Here is a 25918-nt window from a genome sequence, read left to right as displayed (position 1 = left end):
TCTCCTGCATATTTTAGTTCCAACCCCAATTAAACACACCTGAACCAGCTAATCAAGCGCGTATCCTAGAAGCTTCAAAGCAGGTGTGTTGAAGGAAGTTGGAGCAAAACTATGCAGGACATCGGCCCTCCAGGACCAAGTTGGACACCCCTGATTAAGATAAAATTAAAAGCCATGGCTGAAACTTCAATGGAACATTCTAAGATATGTAAAGTACTCTAATACCCCCACAATCACACAAGTTGCAAAAAGAGTCTTTAAAAGAATGAAAACGAGAAATCACAAGTTTCAGGCATCGTATCTGCAATTTCTTATACCTGAACACAATAGTTCACCCAAAAATATCCTCACCATTTACTCACACTCAAGTGGTTGTAAACTTTGATCAATTTCTTTCTTGTTGAATGCCAGCCAATGACATCCTCAAAATACTATGGAAGTCAATGGCTGTTTTCTTTCCCAGCATTCTTCAAAATATATTTCGTGTTCAACATAGGAATGAAACTCAAAGAGGTTTGGAACAAGGGGAGGATGAGTAAACGATGACAGAATTTTCATTTTGGGTGAAATATCCCTTAGATTGAGCTTTTGCGTTGAGACCCTCATAAGAGTACTATGATGATGTGCACAGTTCAGTAAACATCTGGAGGCATCGCTTGCATTTCTCTTGTGCTGGGGATTCTCCTCTGCTGCTTCGTTTGATGAAAGAGAATCCCAGGTTACTTGATTTACAGGCTGGCTGTTCATTTCTCAAGTGATGTCTTGGGCAGCCAGTGGGCACTGGCTGTGAAGTCTTGTAGCTAGTAAACTTGAGCCAGAAACATTGTTTTTGCAGTAAAACATAACTTAGAAAAGCAGGACCCACAAGAAGAGTCTGAGGTGTCTTGTGTCTCCGTGATGCAAGAATAGCAGAAGGCCAGGGGCAGGCCAGCAGCAGGCTGGCAGCATGAATGCAGTAGGGCAAGGCAGAGGTTAGGAACTCAACACAGCATTGTTTACTCCTTTCTAATTCTTTGTTTATGCGATACGTTTTTAACCTTAACTCATTTGATTATCCCTATAAGGCAGGGTCACCAAACTTATCCTGGAGGACCGTTGTCCTGCAGAGTTTAGCTCCAACCCTAATCAAAGCACACATGAACAAGCTGATCAAGGTGTAGGTATACTTGAAACTTCCAGGCAGGCTTATTCTTGAATGTAGGAGTGGGGGCAGCCATTGAAATCTTTTGTGGGTCAAGACTTCCGGTCTCATTTACTGTCGTTGATTTTTAGACATTAACTAAAGCAGCTTTTCTGCTGCTTGATTTTGCAAACTGACTAATTTAGGATTATATTAATCTACTTATGTATAGTCCATGAACACACTTGTTGAAGAGAAGTTTGATCCATTTATTTCTGCCATTTAGTGTTCCTAGTTATTTCTTCCATAGACAACTGAATTGGAAGTTCTAAACAAATCGCAAACATAAGGTCAATGATGGTTCGTTTCCACTGACTGTGTACAGTACGGTATGGGTCACCTTTATCAGCCTTGCGTTTCCACTACCAAGGGTATGCTTTTGGTTGGAGTGGTGTATGACAGAAAGTTTCAGTCGACGTCATTTTCACTCGAATAAATGTCTACAGTAAAGCTTACAGGTCATTCACATATCATAGAGAAGCACTTCTCACAAAACAGATGCTTCATACACATAGATACTTGTTTATAAATGTTTATTACTAACTTTCTATGAACATGAGTTGATTATAACTGCAGATCAATGATAGCCTACTGTAATGTCTGCAATTATATAAAATAAATATATAAATGCATCATATATGAACACATACAGCCCTTTATAGTCTCCAATATGTTACTAATTATAGAAAAAACTACACACAGTATACAATTTAGTCCTTATTTAAGTTCATAAACTACACGCGACATATAGCCCACAGTCAGTGCAAACCTCTCATCTGTGTCTGTAATCTTCACCAGCACATGTAACCTCTGTTAGAGAGTAATTCTGTCATTCTGAGTTCATAATAGTCCAAAAGGTGATGATAAACGTGGCAGTTTGTTCATGATTCAGGTTGCTGAAACAATTTGCTCCTGTGTGTTGTCGGGCTTCTCCTTTGTTCGCGCTTCACTCTCGCGTTTGCCCTTTTTTTTTTCCTGAATGGATCAGATGACGAGACACTTCAACTGGTTTAGTCTTCTGGGCGCAAAGATGGGCTGAGGGTCGCCAGTTTTGCCAACAAATTATTGAAATATTTTAAAAAGAATTTTCTTCAAAGAAGGACAGGAAGGACATTTGACTTTTGACTGATATTTCATCTTATAAGGCGCAAACCTAAGCTGAACAATCGTGATCTCCGATCCCTCAGTGCATCACGTATCATTATTCATCTATAAGCGATATCACCACATGAGCTCAGGACTATTTTGGCAAACCTTTGCCAAGTACCACACTACATAGTAACATCCACAAATGACAGTTAAAGCTGTACTGTGCCAAATAGAAGCCCTTTGTTAACAGCGTCCAGAAGCGCTGTCGACTTCTCTGGGCTCGGAGGTATCTGGGTTAGACTATCACACAGTGGAAATCTATACTGTGATCAGATGAATCAGTATTTCAGGTATTTTTTGGGGAGAAATGGAGGGCATGTGCTCCGGACCAAAGATGAAAAGGATCTTCTAAAAGTTTAAAAGTCAGAGTGTGTCATGGTATGGGGTTGTGTCAGTGCGCTTGGCAAAGGTAACTTGCACTTCTGTGATGGCACCATTGATGCTAAGTACTTAGAGATTTTGGAGCACAATATGCTGACTTCAAGAAGATATCCTTTCCAGGCACACCCATGCATATTTCAACAAGGCAATGCTAATAATTCAGGAGGGCTAATAATTCTACTGCTATTGTTTTTATACTGCCCAAATGTTATTTTCTATCTTAAAATACCAAATGTTATTTTCTAACACAACCCTAAACCTAACACTCACAGAACATGTTCGGAAAAACATCACTTAGCATTTTACATTTTTTCCACATCACATAGGATAATTGGGTACACACACACACACACACGCACACACACACACGCGCACACGTCTATGTTACTAAAAATAAGTTTTTAATAATAATAAAAAAAACACATGCCAAGTGGGGACCTGAAGCTTTAAGTGACGCCTACCAATCCTACAGGGGACCTTCATGGACTGCATAGACACAGACTGCTGGAACACAATCTGACTTTATTTACATTCTAAACTTTAAAACTTTTAACATTTATAAATTATTAATTGTTCTAATAGTAACCTTAAATGCTAAATAATATTGTTTTACAGTACCCGCAAATACAGAAATCAACATCTGAAGTGGATCGTAAAAGTATAGATTAGATTAGATTAGATTCAACTTTATTGTCATTACACATGTACAAGTACAAGGCAACGAAATGCAGTTTAGGTCTAACCAGCAGTGCAATAGCAGCAAGTGCAGGATATAGGTATAAGCTATAAAGTGCAGTTATAGAAAAACTATGGTGATATTTACAGATGGATGTACTATCAACATTATATACAGGTTGTATTAGCTATAAACAGAGATTTGCATAAATGAATATGTACAGGATACTATTATAATCAGGAGTGGCAGATAGATAAACATAATTACAAATTACAAATGTCCATGTGCTGTGGGTATGTACAGTTCAAGTAATGAATCAGTGCAATGAATATGTGCAAACTTTAAATGTGCAAATGTAAATAGTGCAGTGATTGTGAGGAGTATAAGTTAGAGGAGTGTGGGGGTGTATTGGGGGGGGCAAAAGAGTCAGTGAGGGGCAGAGTTCAAAAGGGAGACAGCTCTGGGGAAAAAGCTGTTCCTCAGTCTGCTGGTTTTTGTCCGGGGGAGCCTGAAGCGCCTGCCGGAAGGCAGGAGAGAAAACAGTCTGTGAGCAGGGTGAGAGGTGTCCTTAAGAATACTGCGTGCTCGGCGCAGACAGTGTTTTCTTCTGGATGTCCTCAATGGCTGGCAGTGTAGTCCCTGTGATGCGTTGGGCAGTTTTCACCACCCGCTGCAGTGCCTTACGCCTCAGCAACAGAGCAGCTTCCATACCAGACTGTGACGCAGTTGGTCAGGATGCTTTCTATTGTGCAGCGGTAGAAGTTCACCAGGACGGCTGATGAAAGCTGGTTCTTCTTAAGTTGCCTCAAGAAGAATAGGCGCTGATGAGCCTTCTTGACCAGGCTGGAGGTGTTGGGTGGTCCAGGAAAGGTCCTTTGAGATGTGGGGTCCCAGGAACTTGAAGGATGAGACAGGCTCAACGGCCATCCCATTAATGTGGATGGGATCATGCGAGCCTGTTCGTCCCTTCCTGAAGTCCACAATGAGCTCCTTGGTCTTATTGGTGTTAAGGAGCAGATTATTGTCGGTGCACCAAGTGGCCAGATGCTGTATCTCCTCCCTGTAGGCAGTCTCATCATTATTGCTGATTAGACCAATCACTGTGATGTCATCTGCAAATTTGATGATGGTGTTGGATCTGTTCACAGGCCTACAGTCGATGGTAAAAAGGGAGTAGAGGAAGGGGCTCAGCACGCAGCCCTGTGGTACACCAGTGTTGAGTGTGACGGTGGTGGAGCAGATGTGGCCTGATCTAACATTCTGAGGTCTGTTAGTCAGAAAGTCCATAACCCAGTTGCAGAGAGACGTGTTGATATCCAGGTCTCTGAGTTTGATCAGTAGCTTAGAGGGTATGACAGTGTTGAATGCTGAGCTGAAGTCAACAAACAGCATTCGTGCATAAGTGTTTTTATTGTCCAGGTGTGTGAGTACAGAGTGCAGTGCTATGGAGACGGCATCTTCTGTGCTCCTGTTGCCACGGTAGGCAAACTGATGTGGGTCCAGTGTGGATGGCAGAGAGTCTTTCAGATGTGCCAGGACCAACCGCTCGAAGCACTTCATGATGATGGGTGTGAGTGCTACAGGGCGGTAGTCATTCAGGCATGTTGGGCTGGAGTGTTTGGGCACCGGGCACAATAGAGGTGGTTTTAAAGCATGTTGGCACAGTTGCTAGGTTAAGTGACAGGTTGAAAAATGTCTGTGAACACCCCAGTGAGCTGTTCTGGCACATGCTTTGAGGACGCGCCCAGGGATAACCGTCTGGTCCAGCAGCCTTACGCACATTGATCCGACTCAGTGCGGTGTAGACTTCTGAGGAGGTGAGTGTGATAGTTGAGGTGGTCGGTTAAGGTAGTGTCCTGGTGTAGGGTTCTGTATTGTCTCTTTCAAAGCAGGCATAAAAGTCATTTAGCTCGTTCAGGAAGGAGACATTTGTGGCTGTGGGTGTGGACTGGCTGGGTTTGTAGTTGCTGATGGCCTGGATGCCCTGCCACATGCGCCGAGGATCAGAGTTGGAAAAGTGCTCCTCTAGCTTTAGCTTGTAGCAGTGCTTGGCCTTTTGATGCCCCTCTTCAGATTAGCCCTGGAAGTGCTGTAGGCCTGTGCTCCCCTGATCTGAATGCAGTGTTGCGTGCCTTCAGCAGGAGGCGCACCTCCTTGTTCATCCATGGCTTTTGATTTGGGTATGTGGTGATCTGTTTCTGGGTTTGTAACACTGTCTATGGTGGTGTTGATATATTCCAGAACAGAGGGAGTGTAACTGTCAATGTCTGTGTGAGAGCCACATGTGGCCTGGGAAGCAAACATACGCCAGTCTGTGTGTTCAAACCTGTCCTGGAGGGTGGAGTCCACCCCCAGCTGCCACACTTTGATGGTCCTTACTGATGGCTTCACACGGTTGACGATGGGTGAGTATTTGGGGGTGAGAAAACAAACAAAGGTGATCTGATTGACCCAAGTGGGGGAGGGGGGTCACAAGCATATGCTTCAGCCATGTTTGTGTAAACTTGGTCCTAAAGTTTTGTTTCCCCTTGTGGTGGCAGAAAATGTTCTGATGGAATTTGGGGAGCACTGTCTTTAAGTTTGAGTGATTAAAATCCCCCGCAACAATAAAAGCAGCCTCCGGGGTGAGCAGTCTGTTGTTTGCTGATGGCTGCATGAAGTTCATTCATAGCGAGCTTGGCATCAGCGTCGGGAAGGGATATAAGCAGCATTTATTATGGTGGAGGGTGAACTCCCGTGGCAGATAAAACGGTCTACATTTAACCATTAGAAATTCCAGGTTAACAGAGCAATGTCTCCCAACGACGACAGAGTTTGTGCACCAAGCTTTGTTAATATAAATGCATAATCCTCCGCCCCTGGTCTTACCGGAGTCATCCGCCGTTCTGTCTGCTCGGAATGTTTGATGCTCCGTTAGCGATATAGCATTGTCTGGTATCCCGCTGTTTAGCCATGCTTCTGTGAAAATCATGACATTACAGTTCCATAATCTTTTGCTGTGGTTGATGCGCAGTCGAATCTCATCCATTTTGTTCACCAGTGACCGTACATTGGCGAGAAAGATGCTGGGTAAAGAGAGCCGGTGTGGTGTTAGCTTTAGCTTAGCTCTTAGCCCGCCGCGCTTCCCCCCGTCTTTGTTTACGTTCTCTGCGCCGCCTTCGAGCACTTCCGCCCGGCCGTGTAGGGCTGTGAGGCCCGGGTGTTCTGGGCGATCTCAGGGATGAGTCGAAGATTGTTAATAAAACTGTCCGGAGTGCACAAACCAATATCCAAGATGTCCTGTCGGGTGTACGATGTAAAGGCACTGCTGTTCTGTTACGAACAGACCCGAAATGAGCAGGAATAATACCGCAAAATTGCAGAAACTGGAGAGACGCTGGGCTTCGCGAACTGAACGCGCCGCCATCTTGCCGTCATGATATTGGTGTTATTCAATAGCTTTATGACAACAATTTCTATAATATTTCTATAATTTTATATCAACTTACATTTCCAAACATTTTTAAAAGATTAACCTCTGTGGAAATGACCATAAAATAGTGAATTTGTTCAGAAAGCTTTTGGTCCGCTGTTGGGTGGTGAAGAACGATGCCTGCTTCATTTATTTGTTGTTTCTTGCATCACAAACTCAATATGGAGCTCAAAAATGATGGTGGTCAAATTAATGTGTGGTTAGTTTGTGTCCTCTACTTATATGCACACACACACACACACACACACACACACACACACACGCACACACGCACACACGCGCACACACACACACACAATTCTTCCATACCTTGATGTCCGCTTCCTCCCACTCTCTCAAACCCAGTTCAAGTTCCTTCTCTCCTCCCACACACACACACAGTACACCACACTGAGCTATGCATAGAAATGAGCAAAAAAGATGTTCATTCCTGCATCTGAGTGCTTTGTTATGCAGTTTAACAATCTCTCTGCTGTGGTCAACTAACCTCCACTCACTTTCTACAAGATGCACGAAAGATTTGACAGCTACCCAAGAGCTGCCTGAAAGACTTAACAAGACACCTTTAAAACATGACCTTTAACATGGTATAGTGAGTGTGTGTGTTGATCACGCTTCGATTGCACTGCCGTGAATATGGATATCCACTGAACCTTATTAAATGTCATTGTTGATGCTTCTCTAGTTCTTATCAGTTTGTGGACACTGTGACATTTGTCTTGTGCCTTGCTCCTGAACGCTGGCTGTTTCTCTGATGTCTGATAGCACGCTCTCAATTAGCGTGAGCATCTTTGTTTGGCATTTTGCACTTCTTATCGAATTTCAGGGGCTCCTGAATCAACACGCTTTCTCCAATCCAAATATGATGCATCTGATATTTTTGACATTTCTGAAATTAAAAGATCCGGCTTAAAATCGGCCCGCAAAGTCGATGGCAGATGAGTTCCTTTCTATTTTCTTTTTCATTTATGGAGCATAAAAAAGCTTTTGCAATATGATGATTAACATTTCGACCAGGTGGCTTAGTGGTTAGCACCGTCTCAGTGGTTAGCACTGTCACCTCACAGCAAGGTCGCTAGTTCAAGTGCCGGCTGCTCCGGTTTCCCCCCACAGTCCAATCACATGCACTAGGTGAATTGAATTGACTGAATTGGCCGTAGTGTATGAGTGTGTTTGTGAATGTGAGAGTGAATGGGTGTTTACTGAGTTGCAGCTGGAAGGGTATTCGCTGCGTAAAACATATGCTGGAATAGTTGGTGGGTCATTCCAGGGTGGCGACCTCTGATAAATCAGAGACTAAGCCAATTAATGAATGAATGACATTTCAACCTAAACGTATTAGACTTTACAGGTACATATGAATGGCAAAGACAGATTTCTGTCCTTTTAGACAGAGATATTTAGATATTAAGTGTTTAAATGAGTCAGATAATAGTGCTAATAAATTGATTGTGTGCACAAAAACATTTATATACGTTATTTGTCATCAATAAATGTGAATTTGTTTCAGTCTTGGACATTTTAAGCTACTCAATATCAGTTTCACAGGCGGTCTTGTTGTTGGTGCTTTTTAACTCAGTATATAATTTAAATATGATTATTTACAGAGTGGTAAAATACAATAAATATAAATTATAAAAATATTTAAAAAAGTATTATAATAAAAAAAATATATTGACATTTTTGTAATCAGCAGTATAAAAAATATCTGTTAATTAACAGTTTCAGAATTTTGTGATTCACAAATGTTTATTGTTGAGTTGTGAATTGCATTATGGGACTCGATCTCTGCTCTGTCCACTTTAGATGTTGAAAATTCAACTGTACAGTTTAACAAAGTGACTTTTATTGACATTTAGTAGTAAAGAAATAATATATAGAGAAATAAATCTGTAAAATAACAGAAAGTGTACTGGCAGTTAATTACAAGGATTTTGTACCCTAATATACAGCACCAACCCAGTCAATATATTACTTTAAACTATTACAAATGCAACACAGGCTTATTCTGAAAACGTATATTTCTGTCGATTACGAATTATGTAGCTAGAAGTACATATAGCTGCATTTAATCTTTAAAACAAACGCTAGGCTGTGGTAAGCTGCCGTTTTCGCGCTTACCAGCTGACCACTTACCTCCGGGTGAAAAGCTTTCCTGCTGTTACTAGTTTCCCAAGTAGCTCACTTTGTCCGTCAGCGTACTTGAGGTGCAGAGAGGAGTTGACTGCGACCACATGGTTTGCGTAGGGTGAAGAACGGTTCCAGAAAGCAGGTAATACAAAAACAAAAGCCAAAATATAAAATAAACAAGTAAATAACAGGGTGAGCTTGTGGTAAATCTAAAAATGTGGTAAAAATCAGATGAGGGCTTTTTCTGGATTGCTTTTGAAAACACTATTGGTTTGGGTTGGGTTTAGGGAAGGAGGTGGGTGGGTCTGTCGATCGGTCAGTCAGACGACAGCGGCCTCTGGTGGATTTACACGAGGACAGCAGGCGAGAATGGCACTCGTGAAAGAAATTTGAGATGTGAAAAAGCGTACACAGTAGCCTCTGGTGGATTCGCAAAAACTGTTAAAAAACATACCTCCTGGGATGTATTTGGCGCTCTCCAGAAATGTATATAGCGGTACATTTTCAGAATGAGTCTGGGTTGTAAAAATGCTTAAAAAAAGTTTTCGAGATTGAAAGTTGCTGGAAGAAAGATCAAGGTACCATAATGCAATTCAAAGCACAATTAAATGGGAAAAAAAATAATTCACAAAACTTGGAAGACTGCTAATTTACAGATATTTTTTACAGTAGATGCATGACTGACAAATATGCATCACATTCTGCTTAATCATTTTTTAAATCCATAAGATAAAACAGAAATCTGACATGCGCCCTCTGTCCTCTTTGCTCCCAAAAGTCTGGACCAGGAGTGTCCAAACTCGGTCCTAGAGGGCCGGTGTCCTGCAAAGTTTAGTTCCAACATTAATCAGACACACCTGGACTAGCTAATCAAGCTCTTAAGGTGCGGTCACACTTGGCTTTTCCTCCTATAGACTTCCATTCATACGCACATGAATGCGTCAGAACGGAAACGCAGGGTCATGCGTCGAATTTCGCAGGTTGCTGTGGTGCAAAGTTCAAGCTTGGTGAAATCTAACCTGCGAAATCGCATCATTTGACTGCATGAGACCCATCGAGGAACAAAACAGGACCCCTCTGGACAGAAATTTCAATCATGGAGCAATCGCTCGCTTTTTTAAATGTCTAATCATCTTGTTTAATCCCGCCCCTTTTCGCAGCGCCGCACGACAGAATTTCGCACACACAAAGCCCAGTGTGACCGTAGCTTAACTAGGCATTCTCAAGATCTGTGCAGGTGTGTTGAGGCAAGTTGGTGGTAAAATCTGCAGGACACCGGCTCTCCAGGACCAAGATTGGGCACCCCTGGTCTAGATAAATAAAAGACGCTTCCTTCTGCTTTATTTTTCAGCCACTACTAAGTGAACTTTAATTTGTAATTTAAATGTTTGCACACTTGACACTGTGCTCAAATATATTGGATATGATTCAGTATTCATGAATGAAATAAGCTAAAAAAGAAAGTCCACTGAAAATAAATATCAAAGGCAGATTTGAATAATTATGTATCTAATGGGGAATCGGTTGGAAATTAATATATTTCATCTGTATTTGGCACTTGATAAGAGTCACAGAATTAATGAGGTCTGTGTTTAACCTCCCAATGGCATCCAGTAACCTTTCTCTGTGATTATTTTCCACCTTATGTAATCTGAAATATAATAGAGATAACACGGATTCAATTATTGTGAAGACAGGACGGCCTGTGCTGTCGAATTCAGAAAAAAGCATCACAGCATCTCATACTTTTTAAACACGCGCACACGCATACATGATTTTAAATAAATACATAGACATGATTACTATTCCATTCTGTGGAGTTTTGTGGATTGTTTTAATTGACATAACATAAAATAAGGTTGTGCCACTATTTTCTACGGCAAAAAAACTGAATGTAATTTGTAGACTTGTACCACTTTAAATAGAAATGAACAAGGCAAGGTTCAATTAGGGACAGAGGGAGGTATGTAGGTATGTCCAAAGCGTTATCAGTGAGGCAGACAAAGGGTTGAGGCAGGCGGCAAAACACACATCAACAATATAACAAAACAAAGGGTCAGAAAAACGGGTCGGCAATGAAGGAATACACTCTCTAATACACACTACAGGCAAACAGGGGTCAGCAATGAATTTGTGTGTGTGTGTGTGTGATGTATATAGAGTCCAAAGAATCAGTCATGATGAGCTTTAGTTGTGTGTAATCAAGGGGTGGTCAGGAACTGGTGTGTGAGTGCAGTGCACGATGGGAAATGTAGTTCAGTTTAGTGGCAGATGTGTAGAGCGCCCTTTATCTTGTCTGGTGGTCACTCAACTGGGTGACTGTGACAAATATATTATGGAGACTAAGCTGAAGGAAAATGAATGAAGACCAAATCAGAAACTTGATCACTTCAAGCTAAATCAATACAGTGCTGTCTTATTAGCACAACAATAAAACATAGTTTGTTGTTAAAAAGCTTTGTGCATGATGATTAAAAAAAGCACTCAAATTCATCCAGATGGTGAACCAGAGCCCTACATAACCACAAGAACATCAGTCATTCCAAGATCCAACTGCATTCTGATCTGACTCTTGAAATAAATGTAGGAATTCAGAACTAGTTTACATAATCGCACAGATTTCAAACATCTAGGGCAACAGAAACACTTCAGACTTTATTGTAAGTAGTGAAATGTGCATCAGCGGAGGTCCTGGAGGGACGGGACGCTCTTCATCACGCATTTATCTGATGCTGAGACAGGAGAGGAATGAGAAACCAATGCTGGAGAAACGCTCCTTTAAGAAGTCATGATACGAGACCTATCTGACATGACTGGAGTCAATTCTAACCACTCACCCTTTAGAAATGGAACTGCTTTTATCACAATCTTGAGGTATGTATAGGAGAGATATGAAAGTTCTATTGTTTGTGCTGAGATGCATACATTTTTAGAATAGTTTTAGACCCCTGTGTGATGATATGAGGAATTCTGAGTTGCATCATGCTATTATTCTGTTTGATTTGAATGCGATTGCAACTCTATTGGATCAATTCAATAGAAATGGAAAAATTGACTTGTTTTGGTTGTCAAGAAAGAGTTTATGCATGCACACATTCTGAATAATTGCATTATGCAACAAACTTGAGCCTTTTTTTTTGCACAATAAACACCACTATGGAGAATATTAAGATTGTATAAAGGTTTTACTTTGTTAAATAAAACAATAAAAGTGTAATACTATTGCCTTGTAAAATACTTATTCATAACTGTTGTAAATTTCAATATTATGCTATCTTTCTAGGGGCTTTATCTAGAAGCTTCATCAGGAAGAAAACTTTTTAAAACTTAAACTGTAGTAATAGTATTTTTTATTTTACAAATTTTAATAATTACAGGTCAGAATACATGTTTATATATGTATGTATGTATGTATGTATGTATGTATGTATGTATGTATGTATATATATATATATATATATATATATATATATATATATATATATATATATATATATATATATATATATATATATATATATATATATACACACACACACACACACACACACACACACACACACACAGTTTAAGTCATAATTATTAGCCCCCCTTTGATTTTTTTTATTTATTTCTTTTTTTTTTTCTTTTTTGTTAAATACTTCCCAAATGATGTTTAACAGAGCAAGAAAATGTTGACAGTGTGTCTGCTAATATTTTTTCTTCTAGAGAAAGTCTTAGTCGTTTTATTTCGACTTGAATAAAAGCCCTTTTAAATTTTTTTAAAATCATTTTAAGGTCAAAATTATTAGCCCCTTTAAGCTATTTTTTTTGATAGTCTACAGAACAAACCATCGCTATACAATAACTTGCCTAATTACCCTAATCCAGCCTGATCTAACGAGAAAATGTAAGTATTTTACGTTTTATCTGTTTCGTGGCTAATTCGTATGAATTCGTACGAGTCCAGTCGTACGAAATTGTACGATTTTTAAAAAGGAGGCGTGGCACCTAACCCCACCCCTAAACCCAACCGTCATTGGTAGATGAGCAAATCGTACGAAAATGTACGAATTAGATCATATGAATTCATACAATTTAGCCACTAAATCAAAAAGTTACGAATAGCCGTGAGATTGTGTTGCCTAATCTGACTAGTTAACCTAATTAACCTAGTTAAGCCTTTAAATGTCAATTTAAGATGTAGAAAAGTATCCTGAAAAATATCTAGTAAAATATTATTTACTGTCATTATGGCTAAGTTAAAATAAATCAGTTATTAGAAATGAGTTATTAAAACTATTATGTTTAGAAATGTGTTAAAAAAATCTCTCCGTTATCTTCTTCGTTAAACAGAAATTGGGGAAAAATTTAACAGGGGGGCTAATAATTCTGACTTCAACTATATATATATATATATACACACACTAATAATGGACACTTTATTTTCACAAAGGCGATATGGAACAAAAGTAGACACTTAGTGTAAATGCACTTAATATGGTTTTATGTATATTGATTTATGAAATATTGAAAGTCTTATCTTTGACCCAAATACATATTTATATCAACCAAATACTTTTTAATGTCTGAAATTGTTTGAGAACATTGTGTTAAATGTCAAACTGGTTTTGCAACAACAGGATTTGCAGTTATTATTATAATTACAAGGCGCTGTTGCATTTTACAACAGTTTCAAACAATTCAACCGTATTAAATTAATTAATTACAGCAAGTATAACAGAAGCTCAATTTCAAGCAATATGCTGTTTTTGCTTGCTTAAGAAAGGGTTTTTCGGGGTCTTTCGTGTCAAGGGGCTGCTTGTGGTCTAGAGATTGCTGTGGGCTTCCACTCAGCCATGTCAGAAAGGATTTTTCAGACTTACAGCACCACAGCAGAGGGCAAGATAAACAATGATTCACTCTGAACAACAGCTTATGGGCCAGAAGGCTTGCGTGGCCCTACTATGGCCTTTTCAGTGGATGAGCTCACTGTTGTTTCACACGTATTTACATTTAACACTTTATGAACACGGAGATAGTGCTGCTAAATTTGGTTGTCAATTTACCTTTCACATGTACATTAAGTCATTTGGCTGATTCTTTTGTCCAAAGTGACTCACAATTGGGGAGGCATTCAGCGATTCAACAAGAAGAGGCAATACACACAAGAAGTGATAATTTCACAAAGGGACTGTTTGAGCTCAAATTCAATGAACTGTTTAATTTCCTGTCATATTTTTTCTTCTGGAGAAAGTCTAATTTGTTTAATTTCGGCTAGAATAAAAGCATTTTCTAATTTTTTACACATCTTTTTTATTTTTTTTTATTCATTAGAATATGCAAAAAGGTCCACAAGTTGGGATCATACAAATACAAAGAAACTAACAAAAACAACAACTACAACAATATAGTCAGGTACTGGCGGGTTCGTGTATGTGTGTGTGTGTGTGTGTGTGTGTGTGTGTGTGTGTGTGTGTGTGTGTGTGTGCGTGTGTGTGTGTGTGTGTGTGTGTGTGTGTGCGTGCGTGTGTGTGTGTGTGTGTGTGCGTGCGTGCGTGCGTGCGTGCGTGCGTGCACGTAAAGGTAGCTTGATGGACAGGTCAGAGTACATCCATAAGGGACAATAACAGTCAATGTATAAAGCAAGTATCATAGATATAAATAAAACAAAAAGAAACAACCCAAGCTCATTCTGAGAACGTAGTCCCGGGGACATCTCTGGAGACCGCGAAATACGTCCCGGGAGGTACGTATCTTTGCAGTTTTTGTTTTCGCGAATCCGCGAGAGGCCGCTGTGCGCGCTTTTTCTCGCGCCGTTCTCGCGTAAACCCGCTAGAGGCCGCTGTCGAACGACCTTCCGTCTGTCTGCCTGGATGACAGGATGATTGACCGTGCGACCGGCCAATCGGCTGACCCACCCTCCTCCTTCCCTAAACCCAACCAACGACGATTCACAAAAGCCGTCCAGAAAAAGAAAAGCCCTTGTCTTATTTTTTACCACGTTTTTGGATTTTGACCACATTCTCACCCTGTGACGAACTTGTTCGCTTCATTTTTTGGATTTTGTTTTTGTTTTCTTACCTGATTTCTGGAACCGCTCTTCCCCGGACTCGAACCCGGTCATCGTCGTCATGGTCAGCCCCTCTTTGCGCCTTGAGTCCGCCAGAGTACACGAAGAGCTAACTGGACAAACTGGTTGCTGCGGGAAAGCCCTCCACACGGAGGCAAGCGGCCGGCTGGCCGGCCGGCAAGCACCGAAAGGAACGCCGTCACACCGCCCAGCAGCGTTCGCTTAAAAAAATGAAATGCAGCCGTACGTACCCCCGGCTACGTATTTCGCGGTCTCCAGAAACGTCCACGGGACTACGTTCTCAGAATGAGCCTGGGTTGAAAAGAAAGCAGTCAGTGGCAAGGAGTGCCACTGTACTTGTAATGTATAATAGTAATAATGAGAGTAAAAAGAAAAAAAAGGACAACAGTAATAACAACTGACAACAACAATAATAATAAATCACAAGCACTACAACTACGGAAAGTTACTAATATTACAACTACTGCTGCTACTACAGCCACAACCACGACTACTACTACTACTGATACTACTACAACAATGACTACTACTACTGATACTACTACAGCGTCTACTACAACCACATCTACTAATATTACTACAACAGCGTCTATTACTACTACTGTTAGCACAACATCTACATCGACAACATCTACTACCACTGATACTACTACAACAATGACTATTACTACTGATACTACTACAGCGTCTACTACAACAACATCTACTAATACTACTACAACAGCGTCTACTACTGTTACTACAACATCTACATCGACAACATCTACTACTACTGATACTACTACAACAATGACTATTACTACTGATACTACTACAGCGTCTACTACAACAACATCTACTACTACTGATACTACTACAACAGCGTCTACTACTACTACTACTACTGTTACTACTACAGCAATCACTGCTACTACAACATCTACATCGACAACATCTACTACTACTGATACTACTACAACGATGACTACTACTACTGATACTACTACAGCATCTACTACAACAACATCTACTACTACTGATACTACTACAACAGCGTCTACTACAACTACTACTTCTGTTACTACTACAGCAATCACTGCTACTACAACATCTACATCGACAACATCTACTACTACTGATACTACTACAACAATGACTACTACTACTACTGATACTACTACAGTGTCTACTACAACCACATCTACTAATACTACTACAACAGCATCTACTACTACTACTGTTACTACAATAGCATTCACTGCTACTACAACATCTACTACTTCTGATACTACTACGCCGACAACAACTACTACTACAACAACAACAACACCTTTACTACTTTTGATACCACTATACCAACGACATCTACTACTACAGAAACTACTACAACTACTACTTCAATAATCCCAACTACAACTACAATCATTACTACTATAATGACTACTACTACTACTACTACTACTACAACAAAAAAAAATTCAAAATAATTTTAAGGTCAATATTATAAGCCCCCTTAAGCAAATTTTTTTTTCCAATTGCCTACAGAACAAACCACTGTTAAACAATGACTTGCCTAATTACCTTAACTTGCCTAATTAACCTAGTTAAGCCTTTAAATGTCACTTCAAGCTGTGTTGAATGTATAATATAATGTACGAATGTATGTATAATATATAATGTGTTGAAACAAATCTTCTTTTCTCCGAAATTGAGGGAAACTATAACGGGGGGCTAATCATTCTGACTTTAACTGTATATCATCCTTCCTACAGTATACACACAGCTATAGGGGCACTTTTTAGTAAAGAAAAATGTAAGTAAATGAATGAAAATGAAATAAAGTAAATCATAACTAATATACTTTTCACTTTTCACAGCTTCAGTTTTCTACACTTTCTGTCTTTTCCGTAAGCCTCCCACAAAGACATGAGCTTCCTGCTTCCGAACAGTGGAAGCGGATGTCAGTCGTGCCTGAAGAACATTCCCTCCCCACAGACTCGCTGCATGCATGAACAGCTCACTTTCATGAAAATGAAGCTGGCCTCCGAGCCTTTTGTGCTCAAATGCTAATGTCAGCAGGGAAATCTGCTACATGTAATCCTCTTTTTGAATTCGAAAGGCAATGTGGATGATCAGTAAACAACAGTGATGGGAAGATGAACACTCCGAGGAACAACTGAGTGCTAGTGCTCAGGAGAAGACTGAGTAAACACAATTCAAAGTGTCTTGGAGGGATCCTTGGGCAAAGATGGGCTCCTGGTTTGGAAAGCTGACATTGTTGCTTTGTTCTTGACAGTATTTTAAGGTGGTCTTGGTTTAAAGTGGTTCAAGGAACGTAGGCAGCGCAGTCACCGAGAGGTTCATAGCTGCACCAAATAACAACCCATGGTGTTTGGAATTTGAAGCAGATAGACTAGTAAACATTCTATGAATAATGTAAATAGCAAAAAAATTAAGTCAGATTATTTACAAGCTCAATTAAATAGTGTGTACCAAAAGTGCAGTACAAGACTGATAATATGAGTAAAGAGAAAAAAACTTAACAACCAGAGGTGGGTATAGCGAATTACGTTTATTTCATTACATGTACTTGAGTAAAATTGTTGGGTAACGTGTACTTTGAGTACGTTTAAAAATGTGTAATTTTACTCTTACTCAAGTAAATTATTAGAGAAAAATAATTACCCTAACTTCGCTACATTTGGCGGCGTTCCTCCGTTACTGTCAAATTATAATAAATATTATTCGTATGACTTGTTTGCAAATATCGCGAGGCATTTGAGTTTGCTATAGAGTCGCGTCTCCTTCTTTCAGAGCGCGCGCGCCTATGTTGGAATGATGGCTAAAGTGGAGGAAGACGTGCAAGGTTTTATTCATTATACTGTGGTCACGCCATGGTCATCTGTGGTTCCACGCTGTCTGTGCAATGAGTTTATCGGACCCGCGGCCTCAAGTTCAGTCTGTATTTTAATTTAAGATGTCAACAAAAATAGCTTGATAAGGCGATGCATGCTGTACATCAAACTGACAATTTAACATACACATTAATTCCCAACACAATCTCATGGCAATTCGTAACTTTTTGATTTAGTGGCTAATTCGTATGAATTCGTACAATCTAGTACGATTTGCTCATCCCCCAATGACGGTTGCGTTTCGGGGTGGGGTTAGGTGCCACGCCTCCTTTTTAAAATCGTACAATTTCGTACGACTGAACTTGTACGAATTTGTACGAATTAGCCACTAAACTGACAAATTGTAAAATACTTACGTTTTTCTCGTGAGATCAGGCTGGAATTCTAGCTCCAACCTGAAAAAACCAACGCAATCTCACAGCAATTCGTAACTTTTTGATTTAGTGGCTAATTCATATGAATTCGTACGATGTAATTCATACAATTTAGTATGATTTGCTCATCCCCCAATGACGGTTTGGGTTAGGGGTGGGGTTAGGTACCACGCCTCCTTTTTAAAATCGTACATTTTCGTATGAATTAGCCACCAAACTGATAAAACGTAAAATACTTACGTTTCCTTGTGAGATCAGGCTGGAAAAAACACCTAGTGGTAAGTGTTAAAATGATCCCAATGTGAACCTTATTAATGATAACTATGGGATAAATAAAGAAACTGCTGTTTAATAACTGATTAGTCAGAATTATTAGCCCCCTGTATAGTTTCCCCAATTTCTGTTTAACAGAAAGATTATCAGCACATTTATATAGTTTTAATAACATATATCTAATAACTGATTTATTGTATGACAGTAAATAATATTTGACTAGATATTTTTCAAGATACTAGTATTCAGCTTAAAGTGACATTTAAAGGCTTACCAGGTTAATTCAAGTTATTGAAAGTAAAGTAATAAGGCACCTTAAAATGGTTTTAAAAACATTAAAAACTGCTTTTATTTAAGCCAATATAAACAAGTATGACTTTCACCACAACAACATTTTTTTTATAGGAAATACTGTGAAAAATTCCTTGCTCTGTTATCTTTTTGGTAAATTTTTGAAAAAGAAAAAAAAGGGCAAATAATGTCACTCCTCCGCGGCTGCGCACTTCACGGTTTCTACGTGCTTCACGCTTCATTCACAAAATATATTCGCATCTGCGATTCGCAAAGGGCAACAGCCAATCACATTACCTTTCCAGGGTTGCATAAACATGATCGCCTAGCATATGCTCTAGGGCATGGGTGTCCAAACTCGGTCCTGGAGGGCCGGTGTCCTGCAGATTTTTGCTCCAGCTTGCCTCAACACACCTGCAAGGATGTTTCTAGAAAACGTAGTAAGAGCTTGATCAGCTAGCCCAGGTGTGTCTGATTGGGGTTGGAACTAAACTTTGCAGGACACCGGCTCTTCAGGACCGAGTTTAGACATGCCTGCTCTAGGGTATACGCATGGAGCGACCTAACTGGCATCTGTTTGATGATTTAAAGTAACTCAAAGTTCACGTGAATCTTTGACACTGACATAAGAAAAATAACCTTTTAAAAATTACTTTAAATAATCGGAGGGCAGTTTCATTCAGTGAACCACTTTTGTATGTAAAGCTGCCATGTAGTTTAGGTCAAAAAACATGTGATCTGCGCAGCGTGACTATTTGACTTCCATCAAAAAGCGTCACGGCAAAGCATTAAAGTCGACTAGTCGGTGCAACTCCTATGATAACATGATATCATTGCCTTCAGTGATTTCCTGAAGATAAATACCAAACAATAATAACTACAGCTGGAATAACTACAGTATTATTTTACCAAAAGTATTATTTTACCAAAATATAATGTGACCAAGCCTTTAATTATTTAATTAGGACAGTAAGGCCTGGCTTTGCTTAGGCAAAAGTATTGTCACTTATCAGAAATGATGTACAGTATAGAATATAAAGTCATGGTGCAGAGGGAAAACGATGAATATTGTGTTTGACTCCCATGAGCTTGGAGGACTGCATCCATACATCTTTGCAATGACTCTAATAACTTATTAATAAAGTCATCTGAAATGGCAAAGAAAGCGTTCTTGCAGGAGTTCATCAAGATTCTTTGGATTCATCTTCAACACCTTCTCCTCTATCTTACCCCAGACATGCTCAATAATGTTCATTTCTGGAGACTGGGCTGGCCAATCCTGGAGCACCTTGATCTTCTTTGCTTTCAGAAACTTTGATGTGGAGGCTGAAGTTTGAGAAGGAGCAGTCGCAATCGTCAATCTCATATGAAGCAAGAGATTGCGATGACACGTGTGCTGGTGTTGTAGTGGTGTCCCATTTCTTAGGGGTAAATTTTGAAGCCCTTCCCCTTCACACTAAGGGAAGGGGTAGGGGTACAAAAATAGAATTTGGATCAGGCCTTAGTCTGATAAAAGCAATCCCACTAGGCCTTTGTTTGTTGTAAATATGCGCCCTCTAGTGTCAAAAAATACATAGTGTGCCTTTAAATCCTTACTCTGATTACTTAAAAAAATAATAGCAGTTTTTATGCACATATAAAGCTAGTTAAGACCAGCCCGAATGAATAGATAGCAAGCAACAACACCTCATTCAATACTAAATATTTCATTTTAACATAAAAATCCCTCATTTTAGTATGTATACCATTTTAATGCCATTCAAACACAACAAATATTTTTATGTTTTTTTAACTCATTTATATAAGTTAATCAAGTTTTTCAAGTTAAAGTTCAAGGTAAAATTTTGTTAAAACATAAGTTGAGATAACTAGAAAAGTTAATTTGATTAACTAATAAATTTAAGGCAGCAAGGTTTTTTTTTTTACAGAGTCAAGAGCTATTTGTATGCCTCACGAAGCGTTTGCATGATTGGTGTTCCAAATCAATCACTTATGGGGTTCCATTTCTGTCGTCTTAGAAGGTAGCTGTCTATGTAGTGTGTAGACAATGAGGCGGCTCAATAGCTTTTGGATCAGAGGTGTGTTTGGGCTTAAGGCTTGTTTATGCTTATTGCCATTTGAAATGAGGCAGCTTCACACACACGCACACACAATGCAACAAAAAGTCATCTAATCCAGATGTGATTTTAATCTCCCGCCGCATTGGCAGGCTTGAATGGATTATCAATGCCCCAGTGCACCGTGTGAATGTCTCATTCCAAGCGGAGAGTTTCTGCCTCCTGCTGACATTTTTTCATCAATAAAAATTAACATTTAATTCTCAGGCGCTCTGAGCCGGAGCCGTGACTGTGCCAGCAGTTAATGGGGCACTGGCAATATTAGCCCTCAAAACCACTGGATCGATAGTAGTTATTACTATTATTATTACCCCGCTGATAGTATTACTGTAATTGGTATTGTGTTTTATGGTCACCATTGAACAGGATGTCAAAGATATTATCAGTTGCATGTTTAATGGCGTTTGGGATGGAGGAAATGATGCCACATTGGTAACTGGACAGATATGAATAAGGTTAAGGCATTCTGTGCTTGTTTAAATAGCCAGAAAGGGACTCATTGGACACAAAGAGCAAAAACCAACTTATACACTAACAAAAGTCTTGTCACCTATCTAAGTTTTAGAAACAACAAATAATAATTTGACTTCAAGTTGATCATTTGGTATCAGAAACGGCTTATATGAAAGGCAATGTGCTCTAGATTACGCTTATTTTACCAAAATAAAATATGACCAAGCCTTTAATTATTTAATTAGGGCAGTAAGGTCTGACTTTGCTTAGGCAAAAGTATTGTCACTTAACAGAAATGATGTACAGTATAGAATATAAAGTCATGGTGCAGAGGGAAAACAATGAATATTGTGTTTGACTCCCATGAGCTTGGAGGACTGCATCCATACATCTCTGCAATGACTGTAATAACTTATTTATAAAGTCATCTGGAATGGCAAAGAAAGCGTTCTTGCAGGAGTTCATCAAGATTCTTTGGATTCATCTTCAATACCTCCTCCTCCATCTTACCCCAGACATGCTCAATAATGTTCATTACTGGAGACTGGGCTGGCCAATCCTGGAGCACCTTGACCTTCTTTGCTTTCAGAAACTTTGATGTACATACTTGAAGTATGAGAAGGAGCGCTATCCTGCTGAAGAATTTGCCCTCTTCTGTGGTTTGTAATGTAATGGGCAGCACAAATGTCTTGATACCTCAGGCTGTTGATGTTGCCATCCACTCTACAGATCTCGCGCATGCCCCCACACTGAATGTAACCCCAAACCCTGATTTTTCCTTCACCAAACTTGACTGATTTCTGTAAGAATCTTGGGTCCATGCGGGTTTCAATAGGTCTTCTGCAGTATTTGTGATGATTGGGATGCAGATCAACAGAAAAATTTACCTTCTGCCACTTTTCCAAATTATCAACTAGAAGTCAAGTTATTATTTGTTGCTCTTACAACTATTTATTTAGTCATTTTAATTATTGTAGGATGAATAGTGGAATGTCTTTTTATTGTTGCACAATTCCACAGTTGTATAGCATTGTTGAGTTTAATTCAGACCTATACAGTATCTGAAAACTTGCATTTAAATAAATAAGGTTGGTCAAGCTTCTAAATCTGATTATATTACAAAAACTAGGTGCAGTTTCTTTTTTTTTTTTTTGATGAAGTGGTGAGAATTTTAAAATATGACGGCGTATGCAAAACCACAAGAGACTAACATCAGCAGGATGTGAAAGTGATATTTTCTGTTGACTGGATTTTTTGCAGCGAGAGAATAATGGAATGAAGAATGTCAGGCTTTTCAAATCAAATGCAGCAAGGCCATCTTCACGCACACAAATACAACAAATGCATGCATACACACACTTTCGGTAAACATCCATCTGATACTGCCACAAAAAGCACACCATTTCATTTTACGTCTCTTTTGCATCTGATGCAGGAAAACACTCTTCAAAGCCTCTACAGAACTACAGTGGAAACAATTCACTCACAAAGAAAGAGTCTCAGTGAAAAAGACAGACACGCACACTTAGTTCACTATATATATATATATATATATATATATATATATATATATATATATATATATATATATATATATATATATATATATATATATATAATCACACAATCTTATGGCTATTTAATAAGCCACTTATTAGGAACACCTTGCTAGTACTGGATTGGACCCCCTTTTGCCTTCAGAACTGCCTTTATTCTTTGTGGCATAGATTCAATAAGGTACTGGAAATATTCCTCAGAGATTTTGATCCATATTGACATGGTAGCGTAACACAGTTGCTGCAGATTTGTCAGCTGCACATCCATGATGCGAATCTCCCATTCCACCACATTCCAAAGGTGCTCTATTGGATTGAGTTCTCGTTACTGTGGTGGCCATTTAAGTACAGTGAACTCATTGTCATGTTCAAGAAACCAGTCTGAGATGATTCGTGCTTTATGACATGGTGCGTTATCCTGCTGGAAGTAGCCATCAGAAGATGGGTACACTGTTATCATAAAGGGATGGACATGGTCAACAACAATACTCAGGTAGGCTGTGGCGTTGACACAATGCTCAATTGGTACTAATGGGCCCAAAGTGTGCCAAAAAACCCCCCCCACACCATTACACCACCACTACCAGCCTGAACCATTGATATGACGCAGGGTGGATCCATGCTTTCATGGTGTTTATGCCAAATTCTGTCCCTACCAACCGCAGAAATCGAGACTCATCAGACCAGGCAACATTTTTCCAATCTTCTATTGTCCAATTTTGGTGAGCCTGTGCTAATTGTAGCCTCAGTTTCCTCCTCTTAGATGACAGGAGTGGCAACTGGTGTGGTCTTCTGCTGCTGTAGCCCATCTGCTTCAAGGCTGGACATTTTGTGCGTTCAGAGATGCTCTTCTGCAGACCTCGGTTGTAACGAGGGGTTATTTGAGTTACTGTTGCCTTCATTAGTTGTAACCAGTCTGGCCATTCTCCTCTGACCTCTGGCATCAACAAGGCATTTGCGCCCACAGAACTGCCACTCACTGGATATTTTCTTTTTTTGGACCATTCTCTGTTAACCCTAGAGATGGTTGTTAGTGAAAATCACTTAAATCTCCTTTCTTCCCCATTCTGATGCTCGGTTTGAACTGCAGCAGATCGTCTTGACCATATCTACATGTCTAAATACATTGAGTTGATGCCATGTGATTGGCTGATTAGAAATTTGTGCTAACAAGCAGTTGGACAGGTGTACCTAACAAAGTGGCCAGTGAGTGTATATGCTTCTTTGGATTTAGGTTTTAGTATCTTTCCTTTTCTGTCCAGGTGAATCTATTTCCACCTCTATAATATTCAGGTCTGGACTCTATGGAGGCCATTTCATGATTATCTGTTTGCATTTACAATTACACTTTTTTTGTTTTCACTATGAAATAATTTTGATGATCAGTCTGACCATAGAGTTAACTCTAAATAAAGTGATTGAACCCACGTGAGTGAATGCCAACCAATAGCTTTTTACATATACTACTGACATCTTTGGACAGAATGCTTATTGAAAACTCTGTACAAATGCGTGCACACCTCTCGTCAGAGAAGTCTCTCTCGTTTCGATTATAATTATTTCGTGGTATCACATCAACATCAGGCAATGTCACAGCACAGAGCAGAAGGAAAGGCGTTGTGATGTACAGCAGAAGATCATCACCACCTCCCTGTTAATGATGCTGTCAGTGAAGCTTAACACGAGCTGTTCGCAGGCTGTTAACACCACTGTATTCCATATCATGAAGGCATGTGGGAAAGGTTGCGTTAAATTAAGCAGGTTGGCAGAACTGCTGATGAAAACGAAGTGAAACTGCTTGAAACATCTAGCTGGAACACAGCTGGTGATCAAACATGACCTTTAAAGACCGAACAGAGAGGAGATATCTGCTAAAATTAGTCTGATCTTTAGTTAAATAGAAAAACCCATCCACACCAAGGACAATAACTGTAAAAATATTGATATTTAAAATATATATCATCACATCACAGCTATAACAATAATGAGCTTATGAAGTCAGCTTATGAATGATAAATACACAGACAGCCAATCAAAATGGTTTGTTACTGGAACCAAAAGTGCAGCACATGCTTATAATAAACAAAACTGTCATGGATAATATACAGTGGTGTAAAAAGTGTTTGGCCCCTTAGTGATTTTTTTAAATCTTTTTTTTTTTATGTTAATATTACTTTAATTTTTCAGAAATTGAAATATTAGTCGAAGATACCACAAGTAAACACATTGTGTAGTTTTGAAATTATTTTAATATTAAGGGAAAGCAAAATCCAAAATGGCATAGCCCTGCCTGAAAAAGTGTTTGCCCATCAGTTCCAAGCTTATCTCAGTTTTACCAGAAAACATCTTGATGATCCCAAAAACATTTGAGAAAAAACTATGTGGATTAATGGAGACAAAATCTAAACATTTTAGAAGGAGTGTGTCTCATTATATGTGGCGTAAAAGTAATGCCACATTTCAGAAAAAGAATATCATAGCAAAAGTAAAATGTGGCGATGGTATTGTGATGGGCTGGGGCTGTTTTGCTGCTTCAGGTCCTGAAATACTTACTGTGATAAATGGAATCATGAATTCTGCAGTGTACCACAGCCATATGCTAGTGACCTCAAGCAGAAGCAAATTTGGATTCTGCAGCAGGAAAATGATCTAAAGCACACCAGAACGTCCACTTCTGACAAAAAAAAAGATGTTGGAGTGGCCTAGTCAAAGTCCTGACCTAAATCCAATTGAGATTCTGTGGAATAGCCTTAAAAAGGCAGTTCATTCTTGTAAGCCATCCAATGTGACTGAATTATAACAATTCTGCAAAGATGGGTAGGTCAAAATGTCCTCCACAATGCTGTAACAGAGTCATTGCAAGTTATGGAAAATGCCTGACTGCATTTGTTGCTGCATT

The sequence above is a fragment of the Danio aesculapii genome, chromosome 18, assembly GCF_903798145.1.
Source record: "Danio aesculapii chromosome 18, fDanAes4.1, whole genome shotgun sequence".
NCBI lineage: Eukaryota > Metazoa > Chordata > Actinopteri > Cypriniformes > Danionidae > Danio > Danio aesculapii.
This window is presented reverse-complemented; position numbering follows the sequence as displayed.